Source organism: Balaenoptera physalus (genome assembly GCF_965194825.1).
Source record: "Balaenoptera physalus genome assembly, chromosome: 3".
Classification (NCBI taxonomy): Eukaryota; Metazoa; Chordata; class Mammalia; order Artiodactyla; family Balaenopteridae; genus Balaenoptera; species Balaenoptera physalus.
In genome coordinates, this window is record NC_138890.1 from 126,111,937 (window position 1) to 126,136,452 (window position 24,516).

At 34.6% G+C, this 24,516-nt stretch overlaps 1 protein-coding gene and 1 long non-coding RNA gene across 4 annotated transcripts in view; both read right to left on the minus strand.

The window, feature by feature from the left end:
- The window catches only part of CWC27 (CWC27 spliceosome associated cyclophilin), a 239,368-nt gene that overhangs the window by 164,588 nt on the left and 50,264 nt on the right, over positions 1 to 24,516 (minus strand). The gene's annotated exons all lie outside the window — the stretch shown is intronic.
- LOC309658618 overlaps positions 1 to 24,516 on the minus strand; it is a 32,643-nt gene continuing 8,127 nt past the window's right edge. The window contains exon 2 of the long non-coding RNA XR_014262325.1: positions 1 to 24,516. This exon is cut by the window's right edge and continues 5,921 nt beyond it. This is a non-coding gene — a long non-coding RNA (uncharacterized lncRNA).

Here is a 24,516-nt window from a genome sequence, read left to right on the forward strand (position 1 = left end):
AATTAAATTACAAAAATTGTAAATCTTAAAAGCGAAACCTCATTCCAGAAGTCCAGAGGGAGACAAATTTTCCAAGGGTTTCTCATTTGTACCTGGAAAAGTCTTGAGCTTGAATGACTTGAGAACCACAATTACGTACACCCACAAATGGCCCACTGCAGACATGAGTATTAGTTTGTAATATTTGGTGGGTATGAAGTGGCAAGTACAAAAGCCATCCTTTTGAAACTTTTCCTGGTGTATGGAAAAACTTAGTTTCTCATTTATGTAAACCAGTCCTGTAACTCAGATAAATACAACTTTTTTAGAATACGAATATTACAGCAGCCTTGCTTTTCCTCAGCTAAACTTAGAGCATTCAATGATGGGCACATTTTCTGGGCTCCACCTTCTGCAAACAAATTTAAAAGTACTGAAAAGCAACCAAAGCTTTACATCACAGAGTAACAGATTTAGGAACGAAGACTGGAGAAACATTACAAACAGTACTGCTACCCTTTTGGGTGATTTAAACAGTAAGATTTATTGTCTCTTTCTAGTCTAAATTTTAAACCATGGATTTTGTCAAAGGTTAGTACTAACTCACATCAAATTAGGCTTGATGTGAATGGGCCAACTCACTCCTAACCACACACTAAAAGTAAGAAAATGATTTGTCTTTTTTTTTTTTTTTTAAAGGTCACATGTCTGGGACCACAGCAAACAGTATTATTATTAAAGGGAAAACTCAGTGTGGTTCCAAGAATAGCAAAAACATCTTCACAGAGGAAACTCTTGATTAGCAATTGAATGAAAGTAAAAACATAGAACACATCACACAATGCACTGCAAAGCCACAGCAAACAATCTGTGCTATTTGTGCCTCACTGTTTCAGATTCACCTCTTTTCTCTTTCCTGTCCATTGTCTGCAAGAACCACCAAGGAACATTAGATTACTTCAAAAGTGGAGGACTTAAAAACATTTTGAAACAAAGTGGTACCTCAGCAATATTCCAACTTCATTGTAAGCCATTAGCTGAAGGTTCACCAGATTCAATTATTGTAAATTGATAAGAAGAATATACTCTCAGTCGAATACCTTAAATGTGATAATTAAATAATTAATTTGAATATAGTACTCAAATATCTGTTAAACGGGATGGAGGATATAATTTATAAACTAGTTTGCTTAATTCAAGAAGAAAATAATGAAGTAATTTCTGTCTGTCTATTTTATCTATCATCAAAATTAAGCTGGCAAGTTTTAAATTTTTGCTTGGGTTTGATTGCCCACATTTCAACAGTACCAAGAATTAAGACAGGCTCACAAAGAAACAAGAGATATAGAAGCAACATATATCAGGACAAAACAAGTCTTTTCTCCTTAGGCAAGAATACAGTGGTCTCTAAAAAAAAAGCAACAGGATATACTGTATAGCACAGGGAATTATAGTCATTATCTTGTAATAACCTATAATGGAATATAACCTACAAAAATACTGAATCACTATGCTGTATACTTGAAACTAATATAATATTATAAATCAACTATACTTCAATAAATAAATAAATAAATAATATGAAGATATCCTATAAAACAAATCAGCAGAGAAGTCTGATTAATTTTGCTAGAGGCTATAATTCCATAGACGTTTAAAAGAAAAAATAAACTACTGAAAGACACTGGGTCTTCCATACAATGAAAAATATTAATATAAAATCTAAGTTATACCAAAAATTTAACCATCAATTCGTGGCAAACTATTCCTTCTAATAGAAATGAATCCACATTACCTATATTTAGCAAGATAACATCATAGAGAAATATACAGCTATTTCCACTGCTAATTTACATAATGGAAAGTGGAAAAGTTTGCTGTTTCCAAATCCCAAGCCAAAGCATATAATTATCTTTGCCAAACATTCAGCAATCTAGAGAGTCTGAATGCATAAGATATCCATAGCCAGGATTACATCTGCTTTATAGACAGGCATGTAATGGGAAGGAAGAACACAGATTTAGCCTATAATCCTCTAAAAATGTGATTTAGACTTTTACTTTACGTAGAAAATTATCATTCATTTATATAGTAACTTTTTGAAAAGTAAATTTTCCAACTATAATATTGGAAGATGATTACTATTTAAAGACACAATGTTAATACATACTGAAGTTGAGTGGAAATACCCTATTGTTAGAAAAGTTTCTTCATTCTACTATTTATGTGCCTGAAAGAGTAGCTTTTTATTTATCAAAATAAATAAAATTACTTGTAAATCTAAAAACCATGCACATTTATTATAATGTTCTCCATTTCTGTTTTGTTAGTTCAGATTTTAAAAGAGTGTCTCTGTACTGTTTAGAGGGGGACATATGCAGGCTCCAGAAACCTTCAGTTGTTTTGGCAGGGGGAGCCAGGGGAACTCCCAGAATTGCAAATTCTTTTCCTGTTCTACAACTGAATCCAAGGACAATCTTTAGAAACAATTCTTGCTTCACCAAATATGAAGCCTGCTTTTGGAGATGGCTCAGGGGAAAGGATTAAGAGCTTAGGTGTACACAAGTCTTGAAGAAACAGCATAGTATAAGCATATGAATGGGAAACTTTTAGACCCTAGGTATACATATGTGTCCTTGGAGTTTAAAAAGAAACTTTAATTTCAATCAAAGCAAACAGCAGAAAATACAAGAAAGGACATACATCAGTAAAAATAAAGTTAAGATATAAATGCCTGGAAATCTCTCCACTTTCCTTTTGAATGTGTCACTGTACTGAGCATTACCTTTTGGCCAGACTGAGAAGAGTGATTATCATCTAGTCTAACTTAGAGTGAAAGGCGTTTCATAGAACTCCAAAAACCAAATTATAAACATGAGGTTAAAACAAAATATAAAATTATTCCAGACCTTTTGTAGGGTCCTAGCAAATTACATCAAAGTCCCCTTGGTTAAAAAAAAAAAAGTTCCTTTTGTGTTTTGATGTGTAGAAGAATAGTGAGATAGTACGAGGAAACATAATAGAGCTTTATAGAAGAGTTCATTTAAAGTTCGAATAAGAAAAGAACAGAGGTTTGTTTCTGGTTACAAAGATGACAGAAGAAAACTGTACTTATTACCCTTTTATGCAAACAGATGTAATTCAATAAATGTTGAAATTTTTCAAAGAAATAATTTGGTTTTACTTTCTTTAGAATTTGAATATTAATGATACAACATGACTTCCTTTAAAAAAGGCAAGCAGCAAATTTTGAGGTTGCTTCCAAAAAAAAAAAATTCAGTTGATTTTCCCCCATCTCATGTTTAGTGATACTAAACAAATTCACATAATTGTTATTTACTATTCTAATAGAATAATTTCATTTGATGTGATTGATCAATAGCATAAAGGCTCCTGTTGGCCTCAGAAATATTGTTAAGCTAATTTTATATTCAATCAGAAGTTATGGCAAATATATTCAAAAAAGATAAGCAAACAATACCTTGTGTATTCTGGATAAATGATGAATTTAAATTAAGCAAAGACTAATTTTGACTATATTCAGAGACTCAACATTTTCCTCCTACACTGTGTGGCAAAGATGATAATTAGCCTCTTAGTACAAAGCTCTGGGTGAAGGCCATAGGAAAGAAAGAATCAAGACTCTGAGGTTGTCACAGAGCTAACAACTCTCAAATATATCCAAGTTGCGAAGAACGTATGAACTGAAAGCAAAAGCCTACAGAAAGCAATACAAATGGTTGTTTAACTTCAGGACTAGCCAAGTTGTGCTATCATTTAACACTGAAGGCCAAAACAACTCACCAACCCCTTTAACACTACTGAAAATACCTCTTAAGGCCACTTAAATTGCAGAAGGAATCATCTCAAAAGCACACATTGATCAACTGATAAATAAGAAAATCCACTTATAGCACATAGATGGAAGCATTTACTCCTCCATTACTGCTATTGGAGGAATTCAGAGTATACTCTTCAAACTGAAGTAGTGTAAACAAAATATACAAAGAACTGTCTCTGAGCATCTTCAGAACTAAAGTGTGTCATCTATTTGGTTTGGTTTAAGTATGAGCTGATTTGAAAGCAGTGAGATGAACCTGGAGTTTCCAAATATCCAGAATTAAAGGAATACATACATAAATCTGTATAATACAAAATAATAATTTGAAAACACATAGGCTTACTCTATGCCAGGTAGTGTTCTAAGAGCTTTATATATATTAACTTATACCCTCCCACAAATCCTATGATACAGTACTATTATAAGCTCACTTTACAAATAAAGCTGAGGTAATTACTTGCTCTAGATCTCTAGATCTCATAGCTAGGTAGAACTACATAAGCAGTTGTCAAAGTATGGTTCGTAAACCCTGGAAAACCCATTTCAAAAGAGTCCACAACCTCAAAACTATTTTAGTAATAATATTAAGATGTGATTTTTCTGTTTTCAATGTTTTGACATTTGCACTGATGGTACAAAAGCAACTATAGGTAAAACTGCTGGAACCGTAACATGAATCAAGGCAGTGGCAGCACACTGTGCTAGAAGTCATTGTACTTTTCACTGCCGGGCACTCACAGTAAAGAAAAAAATTTTTAAACCAGTTCCACTTATGAATATCCTTGATGAAACAGTAAAAATTATTACTTTTATGAAACTCCAACCCTTGAGCACAAAATTTTATGTGATGAAACTGAAGTATGTATAAAGCACTTTCACTACATAAAGAAGTAGAGTTGTTTTGAGGAAAAACAACAAATGACGTGCAATCATTTGAATGGTGAGCTAAAACAGTCAGGTGTTTTTTTGTTTGTTTGGTTTTTATAATACACCACTTTTATTTGAACGAACAACTGACAAACTGGTTATTCCGATCTGGGAAAAAAGTAATCTTCTCACTTCAAGGATAATGATTGAAAATGACAAATTTGTTGACAATGATAAAATATGAGCTTTCAAGGAAAAGAAACTGAATTTTAGAAAACTCAGAACCACACTACGACTACTCTGGGAGACTCTGGTGATCAGTGATGATATTGATGAATGTGATTCCTGTTTTAATTGTATGCCAAACTGTATCAACATTTCGTAGATCTGCGTAACTTAGTGGATCAATACTTTCCTAATAGCCAATGCATAATATTACAAAATCATGCATGGGTAAAAGATCCATATAAAGTACAAGAAAAACCAATGTATTTTAATGTATAACAGATTATGAAGGGCTTATTGGTTTCATATTGCATTTAACCTGTAAGAAATTAGTACTTGTTGAGTCTTGGTGTATTATCAAAGAAGAATAACCATAATTAACTGAAAAGGCTATTAAATACTCATCTCTCCTCAAAGTACATATCTGTGTAAGAAATATTTTCCTCCTATAATTTAAACAAAACAACACAGTACATGCAACAGACTGAATGAAGAAGCAGATATGGGAATCCAACTGCCTTCTATTGAGCCAGTCATTAAACAGATTTGCAAAAATGTAAAACAATTCCACTTTTCTAACTAAATGGTTTTTATTTAGGGAAAAAGGTTATTTTTTTCTAATATATGTGTTATTTATGTTAAAATATAATGAAGTTTATTATTGCTATTTTAAATTTATATTAATAAATATTTTAAAAAATTTCTCTGTATTAATTTCTAGTAAGGTAAATACTGATAGATACACCCCCCCCCCAAAACAAAAGCTCTTTGGGGTCCTCAATAATTTTTTAAGCATATAAAGGATTCTGAGACCAAAAAGTTGAGAACTGCTGCACAAAGCTATACTATCACTCTTCTATACATGTGAGTGTGTGTGTGTCCATGCACACGTCGGGGGATGGAGGGAAAACAATAGCTCTTGGCTGCTTCTATATTCACTACTAAACTTCTGGAGCTTTGTTTTGCTTGTGAAGTAGGATTCTCTACTTGCCTTCTGGGAAGAAAATGTACTGACCACAAACATGAAGATAATCTTGGCAATTATAATTCTATAACTCAAGAAACTATTGTTAAGCATTAAAAAAAAGTAGTATTCTGACTAAGCAGAACGTAGTAATAGTAGCTTAGAAAGCTATGAGGGTCAAATGACCAGCAAACCTATGTGAGCACTCTTGAATATCTGAAGAACACAAAATTAAATGTGTGATTCACAAACAGGCCTTATTCACAATGTAAGGCAAACACTTATACAAGCAAAACAATGTAATATACCACATGTTCAAATCCTATCCATCTTTGAAGATCCAGCTGAGATATAAGCTTCTTAAAATATGCCCTAAACACACAGCAGATGCTCAATAGATGTAAATAAAAAATAGATGAATAAACTGATTAAAATGATTCTCCTTCCTCAGACCTGCCATTGAAATTATTGTCAGGGTATCTTCAGCAATCATGTATGTGGGCCTTATGTGTAGTTCTAATGGCATTTCATAGATTTTTACACATACACACTCTTTTGTATATGTATACAAATAAAGTTACATATTTATCTCTTGATCCTAGTGGCATTCCAATACATCCCAAATTTCACAAATTGAGGAAAACCAATTATAAGTTACAACCTGTTTCTATAGGAAAATTTTCTTCAATTCTAAATAAAACACAAATAAAATTGCAAATATGATCCATTTATGAGTCAGTAAGCACCCTGATGTTGAGCCAATAATTCTAAAATTGGAAACTGACTGAATTTCCTGGACCCAACAAATAACCTAACAAAAAAAGAATGAAACATATGAGTCATAAAAGGTAAAAGGTGAGGCAACTTTTTAGAAAACCCAAATCAAGAAAAATCATTTTATAAGTCATATTAACAGCTTAATTATTCTTTTCTAATCAAATTTATATTAAATAAACATAAAAATACTGAAAATCACACTTTTATTTTGCACAATCACTGGGATTATCATTTGCATAATCATAGATTCAATATTCACTCATTCTTTAACAATGGCTGAATATTTATCATATACCAGATGGCCATTGGTAGAAGCTGTGACTAGTTCTTTAGGTGGCTTCCTGGCCTTTTGCTTGCTTGTACCCTTTTTAATAACTATTTAGTGAGTGGAGGAAAAATAATGTGAACTTAATAGCTGCTTCCAGAATTTAACATGTTGCTGTAGACTGGTGAGTTGTTTAGAAGCTTTCGGAGGGAAGTACATGAAAAAGTACGTCAGATTCACATTCAAACTCAGTGAGACCACCTAGTTTTATCTGTTAAATGAGGAAACAGAATGACAGTTGGTATGGATCTTCCAGCTTTAAACTTACATAACTCTATTTAGGTGCTGTGAACATTTGGCATAGAAAGATTAAGTGAGACAGGAGATTATATGCTACTTAGTAGGAAAACAAAAGTAGTATAAATGACTCATCCTAGCTATTTAAAAAAAACATACTAAACATTATTCATGTTTTCTTAAATTAAGAAACTAAATAGTAAAATGAATAGTATTCAGAAAGAATCACTTGAAAGATTCTGAAAATATATTAGAGAATATCATTTTAAGTACAAAGTTTCTTAAAAACAAAAAGAAAATATTATGACTGATGTAATTTTAATAACTGATTTACTAAATGCCTACCAGCTGATTTACTGAATGCCTTACCAACTCATCTCATCATATAACAATCTGGTAAAATAGGTATTTTTATTCCTATTTTAAAATAAAGAAACTGAGGCTGAGACAGATTAAATAATTCATCCAAAGACACTAAGCTAAATAATGGCAGTACTGGTATTCCAACCTGGGTCTGGACTACAAAGCAATACTCTTTTTCTGACTACAAAGCAATACTCTTTCTACTATAACAGCATTTTGATTCCTACAAATGAGTCTCTTTTTTATAGTCAAGTTTTAATTGCTAGTGGTAATGGGAAAAGGAACAACATGGAAAAACAAATCCCACACAAGCATGGTATAAAAGTTTATGACATGGAGTTAATTCCAGTAAAATGAGTTCTGGGGCAAGGTGAGATTCTAGATCAGATGGCTTCTTAGTCCCTTTCCAAGTCTCAAATTTAAGCAGTATTCTCAATTCACTGAAGCTTAAACAGGTTAACTAATCCATTTTCCCACTCATTACATAAATTTATAATTTATATACACGAATTGGAGATTAATCACAATTGAAAGGAATAATACTGGGAATCTGTTAAGAAAAGGATCCAAAGACTTGCTTTCTTTTGACTTTCTATTCTCTTTCATTGAGTTTGTTTAAAAGAAAAATACTGAAAACTCAAAAGGCCATTTTAACCCTGGCTAATAATGGTTTCTTAAAGATGGGAAAAACCTGCTCCAAAGAAGAATATACTGATTTGATTTTTCATTTCCACGTACTTTTTCTGTTCTGAGGGTGAGAGAACAAAATTGCCACACACACACAGACACAGACACACACACACACACACACACACACACAATGTTCTGAAGAAAATTAAGTAGGACAAGTCCAAGAAAATTTACCAACTGAAAATTTATTCTTGGATAATCAAGAGGAAACAGAAAGATTTCAAAGTATTATACAAGATAAAACTGAAGGGAAAGACATGAAGCTAACAGTTGTCTTACATTTTGACCTACTGCAAATAATCAAGTAGTAAGAAACAAAGTTAAAATAACTATTAACTTATTAAATGAAATAACTAATGAAGTAGAAAGTCAGAACTTACTACTCAGTCTTTTAGTTTTTGAGAAATAGCATCATTTCCAAAAATCTGATCAGTCAAAGAAATTTATAAGCTAACAGGTATAATTTAAAAATTAAAATGCAAGTCTAAGGTGCCATCAAAAATATTGGGGTCATTTATAGAACATTCCAAAAAACCACAGCAGGATACATATTCGTTTCAAGTTCACATGGAACATGCAGCAAGATAAGCCATATCCTGGGCTAAAAAACAAGTCTTAATACATGTAAATAACTGTAATCTTACAGAATATGTCCTCTGACCACAAGGAAATCAATTTAGACATTAGTAACAGAAAAATATCTGGAAAATTCCCACATATTTGGACAATAAACAGCACACTTCTAAATGACCCACAGGTCAAAAAAGAAGCCACAAGGGAAATTAGAAGCATTAGAACTGAATGAAATTGAAAACACAATTGTATCAGTCCAGGTTTAACCAGAGAAACAGAACTCAAAGAATTTCTTCTTCAGGGAGGCCTCAGCTCTGCTTCTCAGCCTTTCAACTGATTGAATTAGACCCCTAGATTATCTTGGATAACCTCCTTTACTTTAAGTCACTGATTATGGACTTTAATCATATCTATAGAATACCTTCAAGAAAGCAGAAGCAAGAGGAATTACAATCCTGCATCCTGTGGAATGAAAACCACATTCACAGAAAGATAGACAAAGTAAAAAGGCAGAGGACTATGTACCAGATGAATGAACAAGATAAAATCCAGAAAAACAACTAAATGAAGTAAAGATAGGCAACCTTCCAGAAAAAGAATTCAGAATAATGATAGTGAAGATGATCCAGGACCTCGGAGAAAGAATAGAGGCAAAGATGGTAGAAAATGCAAGAGATGTTTCACAAAGACCTAGAAGAATTAAAGAACAAACACCTAGAAGAATTAAAGAACAAACAGAGATAGATGAACAATACAATAACTGAAATGAAAAATACTCTAGAAGGAATCAATAGCAGAATAACTAAGGCAGAAGAACAGATAAGTGACCTGGAAGACAAAATGGTGGAATTCACTGCCATGGAACAGAATAAAGAAAAAAGAATGAAAAGAAATGAAGACAACCTAAGAGACCTCTGGGACAACATTAAACACACCAACATTCCCTATATAGGGGTCACAGAAGGAGAAGAGAGAGAGAAAGGACCTGAGAATATATTTGAAGAGATTATAGTCAAAAAGGTCCCAAACAATGGAAAGGAAATACCCACCCAAGTCCAGGAAGTGCATAGAGTTCCAGGCAGGATAAACCCAAGGAGAAACATACTGAGGCACATAGTAATCAAACTGACAAAAATTAAAGACAAAGAAAAATTATTAAAAGCAACAAGGGAAAAATGACAAATAACATACAAGGGAACTCCCATAAGGTTAACAGCTGATTTCTCAGCAGAAATTCTACAAGCCAGAAGGGAGTGGCACGATATATTTAAAGTGATGAAAGGGAAGAACCTACAACCAAGATTACTCTACCCAGCAAGGATCTCATTCAGATTTGATGAAGAAACCAAAAGCTTTACAGACAAACAAAAGCTATGAGAATTCAGCACCACCAAACCAGCTCTACAACAAATGCTAAAGGAACTTCTCTAAGTGGGAAACACAAGAGAAGAAAACGACCTACAAAACCAACCCAAGACAATTAAGAAAATGGTCATAGGAACATACATATCGATAATTACCTTAAATGTGAATGGATTAAATGCTCCAACCAAAAGACACAGGCTCACTGAATGGATACACAAACAAGACCCATATATATGCTGTCTACAAGAGACCCACTTCAGACCTAGGGACACATACAGACTGAAAGTAAGGGGATAGAAAAAGATATTCCATGAAAATGGAAATCAAAAGAAAGCTGGAGTAGCAATCCTCATATCAGATAAAATGACATAAAAATAAAGAATGTTACAAGAGACAAGGAAGGACACTACATAATGTTCAAGGGATCAATCCAAGAAGAAGATATAACAATTATAAATATATATGCACCCAACATAGGAGCACCTCAATACATAAGGCAACTGCTAACAGCTATAAAAGAGGAAATCGACAGTAGCACAATAATAGTGTGGGACTTTAACACCTCACTTACACCAATGGACAGATCATCCAGACAGAAAATTAATAAGGAAACACAAGCTTTAAATGACACCATAGACCAGATAGATTTAATTGATACTTATAGGACATTCCATCCAAAAGCAGCTGATTACACTTTCTTCTCAAGTGCACACAGAACATTCTCCAGGACAGATCACATCTTGGGTCACAAATCAAGCCTCAGTAAATTTAAGAAAATTGAAATCATACCAAGCATCTTTTCCGACCACAACACTATGAGATTAGAAATAAATAACAGGGAAAAAAACATAAAAAACACAAACATATGGAGGCTAAACAATATGTTACTAAATAACTAGGAGATCACTGAAGAAATCAAGGAGGAAATAAAAAGATACCTAGAGACAAATGACAATGAAAACAGGATGATCCAAAACCTATGGGATGCAGCAAAAGCAGTTCTAAGAGGGAAGTTTATAGCAATACAATCCTATCTCAAGAAACAAGAAAAATCTCAAATAAACAATCTAACCTTACACCTAAAGGAACTAGAGAAAGAAGAACAAACAAAACCCAAAGTTAGTAGAAGGAAATCATAAAGATCAGATGGAAATAAATGAAACAGAAACAAAGAAAATGGTAGCAAAGATCAATAAAACTAAAGGCTGGTTCAATGAGAAGATAAACAAAATTGATAAACCATTAGCCAGACTCATCAAGAAAATGAGGGAGAGGACTCAAATCAATAAAATTAGAAATGAAAAAGAAGAAGTTACAACGGACATGGAAGAAATACAAAGCATCCTAAGAGACTACTACAAGCAATTGTATGCCAATAAAATGGACACCTGGAAGAAATGGACAAATTCTTAGAAAGGTATAACCTTCCAAGGCTGAACCAGGAAGAAATAGAAAATATGAACAGACCAATCACAAGTAATGAAATTGAAACTGTGATTAAAAATCTTCCAACAAACAAAAGTCCAGGACCAGACGGCTTCACAGGTGAATTCTATCAAACGTTTAGAGAAGAGCTAACACCCATCCTTCTCAAACTCTTCCAAAAAATTGCAGAGAAAGGAACACTCCCCAACTCATTCTACGAGGCCACCATCACCCTGACACCAAAACAAGACAAAGATACTATAAAGAGAGAAAATTACAGACCAATACCACTGATGAACATAGAGGCAAAAATCCTCAACAAAACAGCAAACAGCATCCAACAACACATTAAAAGGATCATACACCACGATCAAGTGGGATTTACCCCAGGGATGCAAGGATTCTTCAATATATGCAAATCAATCAATGTGATACACCGTATTAACAAATTGAAGGAGAAAAACCATATGATCATCTCAATAGATGCAGCAAAAGCTTTTGACAAAGTTCAACACCCATTTATGATAAAAACTCTCCAGAAAGTGGGCATAGAGGGACCCTACCTCAACATAATAAAGGCCATATACGACAAACCCACAGCAAACATCCTTCTTAATGGTGGAAAACTGAAAGCATTTCCTCTAAGATCAGGAACAAGACAAGGATGTCCACTCTCGCCACTATTACTCAACATAGTTTTGGAAGTCCTGCCACGGCAATCAGAGAAGAAAAAGAAATACAAATTGGAAAAGAAGAAGTAAAACTGTTACTGTTTGCAGATGACATGATACCATACATAGATAATCCTAAAGATGCCACCAGCAACCTGCTAGAGCTAAACAATGAATTTAGTAAGGTCGCAGGATACAAAATTAATGCACAGAAATCTCTTGCATTCCTATAAACTAACAACGAAAGATCAAAAAGAGAAATTAAGGAAACAATCCCATTCACCACTGCAACAAAAAGAATACAATACCTAGGAATAAACCTACCTAAGGAGGTAAAAGACCTGTACTCAGAAAACTATAAGACACTGATGAAAGAAATCAAAGATGACACAAACAGATGGAGAGATATACCATGTTCTTGGATTGGAAGAATCAATATTGTGAAAATGACTATACTACCCAAAACAATCTACAGATTCAATGCAATCCTTATCAAATTACCAATGGCAATTTTTACAGAACTAGAACAAAAAAATCTTAAAATTTGTATGGAGACACAAAAGACCCCGAATCGCCAAAGCAGTCTTGAGAGAGAGAAAAAAAAAAAAAGGAGCTGGAGGAATCAGACTCCCTGACTTCAGACTATATTACAGAGCTACAGTAATCAAGACAATATGGTACTGGCACAAAAACAGAAACAGAGATCAATGGAACAGGATAGAAAGCCCAGAGATAAACCTACGCACCTATGGTCAACTAATCTATGACAAAGGAGGCAAGGATATACAATGGAGAAAAGACAGTCTCTTCAATAAGTGGTTCTGGGAAAACTGAACAGCTACATGTAAAAGAATGAAATTAGAACACTCCCTAACACCATACACAAAAACAAACTCAAAATGGAGTAGAGACCTAAATGTAAGACCGGACACTATAAAACTCAGAGGAAAACGTAGGAAGAACACTCTTTGACATAAATCACAGCAAGATCTTTTTTGACCCACCTCCTAGTGATATGGAAATAAAAACAAAAATAAACACATGGGACCTAATGAAAGTTAAAAGCTTTTGCACAGCAAAGGAAGCTATAAACAAGACGAAAAGACAACCCTTAGAATGGGAGAAAATATTTGCAAATGAATCAACAGAGAAAGGATTAATCTCCAAAATATAAAAACAGATCATGTAGCTCAATATCAAAAAAACAAACAATGCAATCAAAAAATGGGCAGAAGACCTAAATAGACATTTCTCCAAAGAAGACATACAGAGGGCCAAGAGGCACATGAAAAGCTGCTCAACATCACTAATTATTAGAGAAATGCAAACCAAAACTACAATGAGGTATTACCTCACACTGGTTAGAATGGGCATCATCACAAAATCTACAAACAATAAATGCTGGAGAGGGTGTGGAGAAAAGGGAACCCTCTTGCACTGTTGGTGGGAATGTAAATTGATACAGCCACTATGGAGAACAGATGGAGAGGTTCCTTTAAAAACTAAAAATAGATTACCATATGACCCAGCAATCCCACTACTGGGCATAAACCCAGAGAAAACCATAATTCAAAAAGACACATGCACCCCAATGTTCATTGCAGCACTATTTACAGGTCATGGAAGCAACCTAAATGTCCATTGACAGATGAATCGATAAAGAAGATATGGTACATATATACCATGGAATATTACTCAGCAATAAAAAGGAACGAAATTGGGTCATTTGTAGAGATGTGGATGGACCTAGAGACTGTCATACCGAGTGAAGTAAGTCAGAAAGACAAAAACAAATACCGTATATTATCGCATCTATGTGGAATCCAGAAAAATGGTACAGATGAACCAGTTTGCAAGGCAGAAATAGAGACACAGATGTAGAGAACAAACGTATGGACACCAAGGTGGGAAAGCGGGGGGTGGTGGTGGTGGTGTGATGAGTTGGGAGATTGGGATTGACATATATACACTAATATGTATAAAATAGATAACTAATAAGAACCTGCTGTATAAAAAAATAAAATAAAATTCAAAAGAATACCTTCACAGCAACACCAATATTACTGTTTGAATAAACATCTAGGGTCTATAGCCTAGCCAAGTTGATAGCTGATGAAACTGACTGTCATAACATGTTAAAATTGGTAAGATGAAGATAAAGCAGTGGTTAGAGGGAAATTTAGAGCTTTAAGTGCTTACATTAGAAAAGAAATTCCAAAATCAACTATCTAAGCTTCCAGAATAAGAAGCTAAAAAAACAAAACAATAACAAAGAACAGAAAAGAAGAAGAAAAAGGAGAAGAGAAGAATGAGGAGATTAAATAGAAAGTAAGTAGAGAGAAGGAAGCTGGAGGACTACTTGATTTCAAGACTATTATATATTATAGATCATGTAAATAGATATCTCAAAGACTTTTAATGACATATGTTGTGCCAATTTGGAAAATTCTCAGCTCCAACTTCTCCTTGCTTACCATGCTCCAGATACAATGTTCATAGAAGTTGAAAGCTGGATGTACCCTTGAAGGTAGAAGGCAGTTCAATCCCTTCGTTTTCAAGAAAAGAATACCCAAGGTGAAACAGCTGGGAAAAAGTTGTGCAAGGACTAGCATGCTGGTTTCCAAGACCCCTTCCCAGAGCTCTTCCCACTGCAATATACTGTCTCCCAGTTGCCTTACATATCATTAAAAATCTGCCACATCTAGGCCACTACCCTGCAGTAACCATTCGGAAAACATATCACCATACCTATCTGCTTATTTTCTTTCACTTCTTAAATTTATCCACAGGCCAGCACATAAAGCACCTGTATGTGAATTCCCTCTGGGAAACCCACTAGGAAATAAACACCTTTTCTCAGCTGAAAGATTAGAAAAAGGCACCCAATTTCTTGGGGCTGATGTGGCCCCTCACCAGTACACAAGGCTTTGAGTGGAGCTCTAGCTAGATTTCAGCCCATGCTCACACTCCATGGCTGAGCCCCCCTTTTCAGGTTACAATGGGCACAACTGTCTTCAGCAGCCCTGCTTATCACTCATTTGCTATGTTGTCAAATGCACAAACCCAAGTAATGCCACTCCATAAAAATACTCCCTTCATAAATGAGTCTAATGTATATAAAAACAAACTTTAAAAGCCACATCTTAAAACTCTTAAGCTGTATCTTAAAACTCTTGGCATACTAAAGTACTAATATTATAAATATTCAAGGAGAACCTCAATGTTAAGAGTAGACAGAAAAAGTTTATTACCAATACTTCATTTTAAAAAGTGACATGTCACAGCTCTTAAGCTGTGACAAAGTGAGAGAGTGGCATGGACATATATACACTACCAAATGTAAAATAGATAGCTACTGGGAAGCAGCCGCATAGCACAGGGAGATCAGCTCGGTGCTCTGTGATCACCTAGAGGGGTGGGATAGGAAGGGTGGGAGGGAGGGAGACGCAAGAGGGAAGAGATATGGGAACATATGTATAACTGATTCACTTTGTTATAAAGCAGAAACTAACACACCATTGTAAAGCAATTAAACTCCAATAAAGATGTTAAAAAATAAATAAATAAATAAATAAAATGATTAAAAAAAAAAGACATATGCAAGGATTTTACTGAGCCCACCAATTCCCAAGCTCAAATGAGGATCTATAACTAGGTTAAACAAAGAAAATATGGTGTAAAAAATAAAGGATCATAAGAATTTAAATAAAAATTAAATTACTGCTTTAAAAAAAAAGTGACATTTTATGTTTGTGTTGTTTAGTAAGATTTGAAGTGTTTCTGTAAGTGCTGTATTAAAAAATCACATAGAAGGAAAAAATAAAGCAACATGTTTTCCTAAGCAATAAATGTCATCGTTGAATTTTCAGCACGGACATTTATCATCCTAAAATAAAACAGTTGCATACACTAGCTAAAGTTAGAATTTTATCTTGTAAATTTGTTTCCTTAAGTGAACATGCCCATAATCACATTTGTAGACACATGCTATTTTTGTTTTATGAAGCTGTCATTAAGTTTTTATTATAAACAGGATGTTCTCAAAAATAATACTTCCATTTTTTATAAACATTCAAAATGAAACAAATGAAAGAAAAAATAGTAATTAACAATTTCAGTAAAATGCATTATCTTAGAAAAAGATTTCTTTTACTAGCAAAGTTACTCCTACAATCTACTTACTCCAGTTTAGGTTCTGGCTGCTGGCAATATAAACCTGCCTTAAAACACACCTTCAGGAAAACTAATTAACCTCATCTGACTTAACAATATTTTACTTGAGATTTCCTATGTATTTAGAGTACTCAGTCTGTCTACGCCATTTGGTACTTTTTAATGTATTACTTTCTTAAGTAATTTCATGTGCTCATGGTTTACAGAGCATGATTTAGGCATTAATCGCATCTGATGCAGACAGAGTACATTCTCTGTAGCTAACAGAGGGATGTGGGAGGTCAGATAACCAGATGTTTACGAAGAACAGCAGTGATTCATTTTCTTTCTAGGTAGGCTTGGCTTGTCTCTCTACCTTGTTCCCATGTTTTGGGTTCATCTCTTCTACTTTGTTGGTGTCATACCCCTTAGATACATACATCCCCTTAAATACTACTGTGGTTGCCATATATGCTTAATAATTATTGTCAATTACCTGACAAATTAATTTTTCATTTTATTTTAAAATATGCCATGGTTGGAAGGAGTACCAGAATGTGAGCCGCCCTATGGTTGTTAAAGAGAGGGTTGGATTGTGAGGTAGCAAAGGCACTTTAAACTCTATAATCATGGGCCATCAATGGCATCATGTTTTAAAGGTTGTCTCACATGCATTATTTCATTTGATCTGACCACAATCCTATTGAGATAGGGAGGACAGGTATTAATCACATTTTACAGATGAGGAAACAGATTCAGAAATGTTGACTTGTTCATATCTTATTTAGAGTAAACAATGCTGGGATCACACTCAGTCTTTATAGATCACAGTTGTCATTAAATTTAAGTAACTTGAATTATACAAATAAAATTTTTAGCATAGTACTAGAGATAAATTTGTTTTTATCTTGCCATTAGGTAGATTCATTTCTCTCCTTAAACTACCACCTCATTAACTACAGGCATTCATTTTCAAATGATAAAAAGTAAAATAAACATAACTACCTGCTATAGTAATCTCACCAAACCCTCCTACCCGTACTGCTCCTTTCCAAAAATGTAGAAATCCAATATTCACCCAACCTTGAATCTTTCAAACTGATTTACTCTAGTTGAAGAAAAGAGGTTGATCTATGTTTATTTGTGCACTTGAATTAACACAAAAATCAAGCAAAATGAGTTATATTTCTACTTTACTATCCTGGAAGGTACCTCAGGATCTGGTCCCAAACTATCTTTCCAGCTTTATTTCCAACTATATCCTCTCCTCTAGTCACAACAGATTGTTCCTCAAATATACTCTGTACTTTTCTCAGTTTCCTCTACTGGAAATACCCTTTCCCACCCATTTCCTCTTATTCAAACTCTAGCCCTTCTTCAGGGACTGGTATTAATGCTATCTACTTTGCATACATGCAGACTTCCTGATCCCTAAAGTCAAAATTAATCTCTCCCTCCTCCATGAAGCTACTGTACTTTCTCTGAACCTCTGTTTCATATTGAGTTCATCCTGTTCTGTAGTTCATGGCTATATATCTGCCTCAGCTGAAAGCTTTTTTGTGGCAAGGGAGTATCGTTCTTTATCTTTATGTCTGCCACATGCATACTGTAGATGTTTGAAAAAATGTTTACTGAATGCAAATTACCTCGCAAACAGAACATTGTCTTAGTTCAGGCTTTCGTATCTTATCTGGACTTGGACTAGTAAAGCAGTCTCCTGGTCAGTTTCCTCAACCTCTAATTTGGCTCTCTCCAGTTTATTTTCCATATTACTAACACAGTGATCCTTCTGAGACAAAAACCTGATCCAAATAAACCCTTTCCAATTTTACTTTATATTGTTCTCCACCATCTAAAGGAGAGTCCGGTTTCTCAATGTGCCATACCTAGCCCATCTTGATCTGGCCCTAGTCTACTTCTCTAATACTCTGTACCATTAATTCATGCAGATGTGCATCCATGTTTACTCAAGTTCCCACAGTTATCAGGATATCAAACTCTCACCTATCCCCTTGCATGAACATTTGCATCCTTGGTCCACCATTCTAATAGCTCATTCTTTGTGCCTCATCTCAGGGGAGGTATCATATGGCAGTTGAGTCAAACATATCTGTGTTTAAATCCTAGATTGTCCGTTACTTGGAGAGTAGTTCTGAGTAAGTTAAATTTTGCAAATACAATTGAGGGAAGATTGGAAAGCTCTCTAGCTTCACCATTCTTCCCCTGCTCTCTTCGCAATACCACTCTGCTCTAGTGGTTAGGTGGACAACTTCAACATTTTGTGTAAAATACAAAAATAAGAGCCAGCATTAGAATCTAAGCTCTAGGTTCCCTGTCAGTAGAAGTAATTAATTAAAGTTCCAGATTTAAAAACAAATAAGCTGTAATCTTTGTTTTCTTCTAGCTCCTTATTCACTATATACTAAAATGTGAAGTAACAATACAGAGAAAATTTTAAATACTTTTTTGCTTATAATAGTTGTCTATCTCACCAAGGATATACATATAGCATATTTTCATATATTGTTGCCTCATACGTCTTTGGTGAAATCTGTTCAGATCTTTTGTCCGTTTCTTAACTTGCTTTGTTTGCTTTCTTATTGTTGAGTTTTAAGAGTTCTTTATATATTCTGGATACAAGTCTTTTATCAGATATGTGATTTGCAAATATTGCTTCCCAGTCTGTGGCTTGTCTTTTCATCCCCTTAACAGTATTTTCTGCAGAGCCAAAGTTTTTAAATCTGTCAGTGTACTTCATGCTTTTTGTGTCTAAAAACTCATTATCAAACCCAAGTTCATATGGATTTTTCTCCTATGGTTTCTTTTAGAAGCTTAGAAGTTTTACATTTAGATCTTTGATTCATTTTGAGTTAATTTTTATTTAAATGTGAGGTATGTGTCAAGGTTCATTTCTGGGGCACATAGAACTCTATTCTAGTACCATTTGTTGAAAAGACTAGCATTTCTCAATCAAATTGTCTTTGCACTTTTGTCAGAAATCAGTTGACTGTATTTGTGTGAGTCTATTTCTGGGCTCTGTATTCTGTTCTATCAATCTATCTCTCTAGCCATCTATTATTTTTTCCTCTTTAAGATTTAATAGGTATGTAATGCTTTAGATTTGGCAAACAGCATATACTTAAGTACCCCTTCTAGTTCAAGGTATCATAGCTCTATACATGAATTTCTTTCTGTCAAAAGAATCGAAAATGGAACTCTAACAACAATGAAAAAAAGTTACCTTAAGCAGAACTTGACTAACGTGAAGCAGAAAAAGAATGCTGTAGCATGCAATAATATACTAAGGCTAGGCAATTGCTCTGCCTAGAAACCGGGAGTTATTCAACCTTAAAGAGCCCAGATGAGGTAAATCCCTTTGGCATAATCTATTTCCATATCAGATTTATAGCTTTATTGCTTTTTAATTGTTTGCATTTTGTTTTAACCTGGTTTAGGTGCCAGGTGTTCATCTATACTAAACTTCAACAGTTATAGTGTTTTAAAAAAGAACAATTCAAAAATACATACAGTATGAACTTACAAACATTCTTAAAATGTTACTTCAAAAACTTTTTAAAAGGACAAACTGAAATTAATTTTCTCATATGCAAATATGCCTTATATGCTTTTTTGGTGGAACAGTGATTTATCAGTATTTTATGAAAAGTACCTTGAGTTAGTAGGAGCTTTTATACATGTAAAAGGCTATTACCTTAAACTCCATGAATTAAGGTAATTCAAACATTTCTCCATTTTATGGCCCTAGCACCAAAGACCCTAAGCAGTGATGCTGCAATTGAACCATCCTTAGGTTGTAGCCCCCCTCTGGAGGCCAGGGCCCTAGGTGTTTAATTTTTGTTGAAGGCTGTGTGTAAGTACTATAACAGGTGTTACGTTCCTTTCTTCCTAGCGAAAACCGTTGCTATTCAGTGGCACAGCTTAGAAACAAGGCTAGCTTGGCTAGGAGAAGGAACCTTCTCACTTTGTCTCCCTAGAGTAGAGTAATCATTGTCTTCTGCAAACATCTGAGCCTAACATTGAAAAAGACAGATCATCTAGATTCAAACTTGCTTTTTAACCTTTTTACCTTATTCATCTATACTTTCAACATATAGGAAAACATTAAGTAACGTATTTTTATCACTAATTAATTTACTACAAAACTATTAGCAAAGACTGTTAAATATCTACTAAAATGTAAACACATTTTGTTCCAAGATTCATTGCATACCACACAGCATAGGCTAAAACAATAAAAGGTACAAATCATAATTTTTAAAACTTCTCTAGGATACTGATAAATCCTACCTAAGAGTGTAACGATGAGCATAAAGTCAAATAATTAAGACTGGTGATAACTTTGCAATGTTATCCTGGCCTTCAATTTCTGGGCTACTCTCCAGCAGCATCAGGATTAGACATTCTCACCTTTTATCACAGGTCAGCTATATATCTTTTTTTCTACCTGACTAGGCAAGTGCATACAAATTGCACCTAAAACTGAATCTTACCAAAGAGCAGCAAGGACATAAAATACGATGACTGTAACACTCAAGTCTTTGTCTGAGGCTTACATGATATCTTTCTAAACTCTCTGAAGTCAAGCCAAGGGTTTTTCTTTTTAACTCCCTTACATAAAGCCCATCTTTAAGACATTTCAAGTTACTGTCAATATTGCAAACAAATAAGCATATCCAGAAATTTTCTATTAATTTGTAATGATTAATAAAATTTAAAAAGTAAATGCTTATCTAAAAGGAAAAAGAAATTGGCAAGAAGTCATTATATAACTTTTGAAGTTAAGAAGACATTTTCTTAGAATCAAGGAAATCAAATATACAGCAAAGAACAAATCTAACTTCCTATCTGCTGAGTACATATATACCTTTGATCTAATGAATTTCTAGAACAAATTTAAAACACGAAAAGAAATAATTCAGTACTTAAGCTCACATGCCAATTAATAACTACCTTTGACTATAAGTACTTTTCAGTAGGAACAGAATCCTATCCATTATCATATAATAAATTTGAGGCTGTTTAAAAACAAGATAATTCTTAAAGAAGCAGCTAAATCAACAATATAAATTTTAAAATGGAAAGCAAACTACATTGACATCACAAAATTTGCAATTAGCAATACTAGAAAAATGTATTAAGGACCTTTAACAAAAAAAATTGAGTAGAAGATAATAAATATAAGTAAGGTTTATATTCATTTCCTCTCTGCCCACATTCCCACCTGAAAGAACTTACCCTACTCACAGCCCTGGAAGAAATAGGCTTATTGTTTTTATTGGCTTACTGAAAAATAAATCAAATATAAAATTACATTAAAAATCTAGTAAGCCACTGAAGCTATACTTCAAAGTAATAATGGAAAACCTATTTAAGGTTTAACACTCACATAGGTGCACTTAAATAGTATGCACATTGAAATCAATATAAATGTACACTTATATTGAATGAACTGATACACATGGTATAGCAATATCTAAATAATAATAAAAACTAAGGAGGAAGGAGACATCAAATATTACTAACATATCAAAATTGGCAAAAAGGTAGGAAAGAAATGTAGTGAATTCTATGAGATTCTTCTTCAAAGTAGGTCATTACCGAATAGTTTATATTGTGTCTACTTTTAAAAAGACAAGCTTAAATAAAGGCAAAGATGCAATAAGGTTAAAAAAATAGAACAAAGTCCACTTGTTTAGAAGATTAATGTTGATGAAACAATATATCAGTCATTCTTAAAAAGTTGTAGAACTTGTAGAAAAAGTGATTTTGGCTAGGAAAAGAGACCCTCTAACTTTGCCTCCCTAGAGTACAGTGACTGTTGTCTTCTACAAACATCTGAGCCTGAAAAGGACACATAATCTAGTTCCAAACTTGCTTTTTAAATTTATTTACCTTTATTCACCTATGTTCCCAACAGTAGGAAAAGGTTAAGTAACGTGTATTTTCATCACTAATTAACTGGCTTCAAAAAATGAGCAAATCACGTTAGACCTACTGAATGAGATTTCCCCCCCACCCCGCCCCGAGGGGAGTAGTCCTAGCATATGCATTTTGTAAAAGTCAAACAAATTTTTAAAATTTGTCCCCAGGTCATTTGGATATGTACCCTTGGTAGGGATGAAGGCAGTTATTTTAAGTAGTGTGGTAGCCTCTCTGATAAGATGATACCTGAATAAGGAATTGAATGAAGAGAAGGAATGGTTACTAAGAATATCTCAGAGAAGAACGTTTCAAGCTGAGGTAACCCCAAGTGCAGAGGCCTGAAAGATGAATGATCTTCATATGTCTGTGGAACAGCAAGCAGAACAATATGCCTGGTGTGAAGTGAGCCACAGGAGTAAGGTGGATAACAGCTTGGCCAAAATGTGTAAGAAAGTGAGGACCAGAGCAGAGAGAGGAGGGGTTGCCTTTGCTAAAAGAATATGGATTCAGATGCAGATGAGTAGATTTGGTGGTGGGAAAATGAGGAAGTTCTCCTGCTACTTCTGTTTCTGTAATGAATTAAGGAGCAACATGATCAGCCAAAAGTGAGAAGAGGGGTGGATATGTTGGGTGCTATTAATTCAGATGATTCTCTTCCAGGAACAATGAGAAAACCAGCTAAGAAAGCTATTTGAAATAATGAAGAAGCTATTCATTTCCTCCCTGCCCACATTCCCACCTTAGAGAACCTACCCTACTCACAGCCCTGGAAGAAACAACCTTATACTATCAGTTAGGTTTAGGATCTGCCACACTTAACAGAAACCCCAAATAATGTGGCTTCAACAATCTTAAGATTATTTTATTTCACATAGAAAAAATCCTAGATAGGCAACCCAAGTGGGAATTGTAATTCCATGAAGTTTTCAAAGACCCAGGCTCCTTCAACCGCTCCATTCTGCCATCCATAGCTCCAACCTGTGTGCCAGGCTGATTGCAGGAGGAAGGGATGAAGGAGGGCTAGCCTCTTCCTTCTTTCCTTTATAAAAAGACTGCCTGGGTGCTTCCCTGGTGGCGCAGTGGTTAAGAATCTGCCTGCCAATGCAGGGCACACGGGTTCGAGCCCTGGTCTGGGAAGATCCCACATGCCGTGGAGCGGCTAGGCCCGTGAGCCACAACTACCGAGCTTGCGCGTCTGGAGCCTGTGCTCCGCAATGGGAGAGGCCGCGACAGTGAGAGACCCGCGCACCGCGATGAAGAGTGGCCGCCGCTCTCCGGAACTGGAGAAAGCCCTCGCATAGAAACGAAGACCCAACACACCCAAAAATAAGTAACTAAATAAATTTATTTAAAAAAAAAAAAAAAAGACTGCCTTAAAGTCTGACACACTTCTGTTTTATCTCACTAGCCAAAACGTGGTCACAAGGCCATCCTTAGCTACAAAGGAGACTGGTGAATGTCTTTTAGCTAGGCAGCCACGAATCCAGCTAAAAATTTGGGTTCTCCTTACTAAATAAGAAGGGAAGGATAGATGATAGAGGGCCTATTTATTTCTGTCACACCCACATATCTCATGGCTTTTAACTCCCCCTCTGCTACCATTATCCTCTCCAATAACAAGACTGAATGGACACCTATCCCAAGCCAAGCCAATAAGATTCTCTCTCCCAAGAATTTGGGACACAGAAAGCAAGTCAATTTACTTCTGAAGAGTTGAAGTGCAAGAGGGAACAGACTAGAGCCTTACAGAGAAAACACAAGATTATAGAAGATAAGGGAACAAATGAACAAAGGCAAGCAGAGATTTGAGGCTGCAGAAGGAGAGAGAAAATATAAGTTTCTGACAACTTCCTTTCCTGTGAGGACTGTGTGCAATTCTTTTATCTGGATTCTGCACAACTCCTCTATTCCCTTACACAGACATCCCTTTACTTGAGATAATTTGACGTAATTTATGATTTAATGTTATGCGCATAATGCTACGTTTCTGCATCTTCTATGAAACTTGTAGAAGACAATCATTATGTTCTTCTCCGCCCCTTGTGTAAAGACTGATAAGATAGAATTTCCTTTAGAATTTTATACTTTTTAAAAGACTGAACTAATTAGGAATTGATAC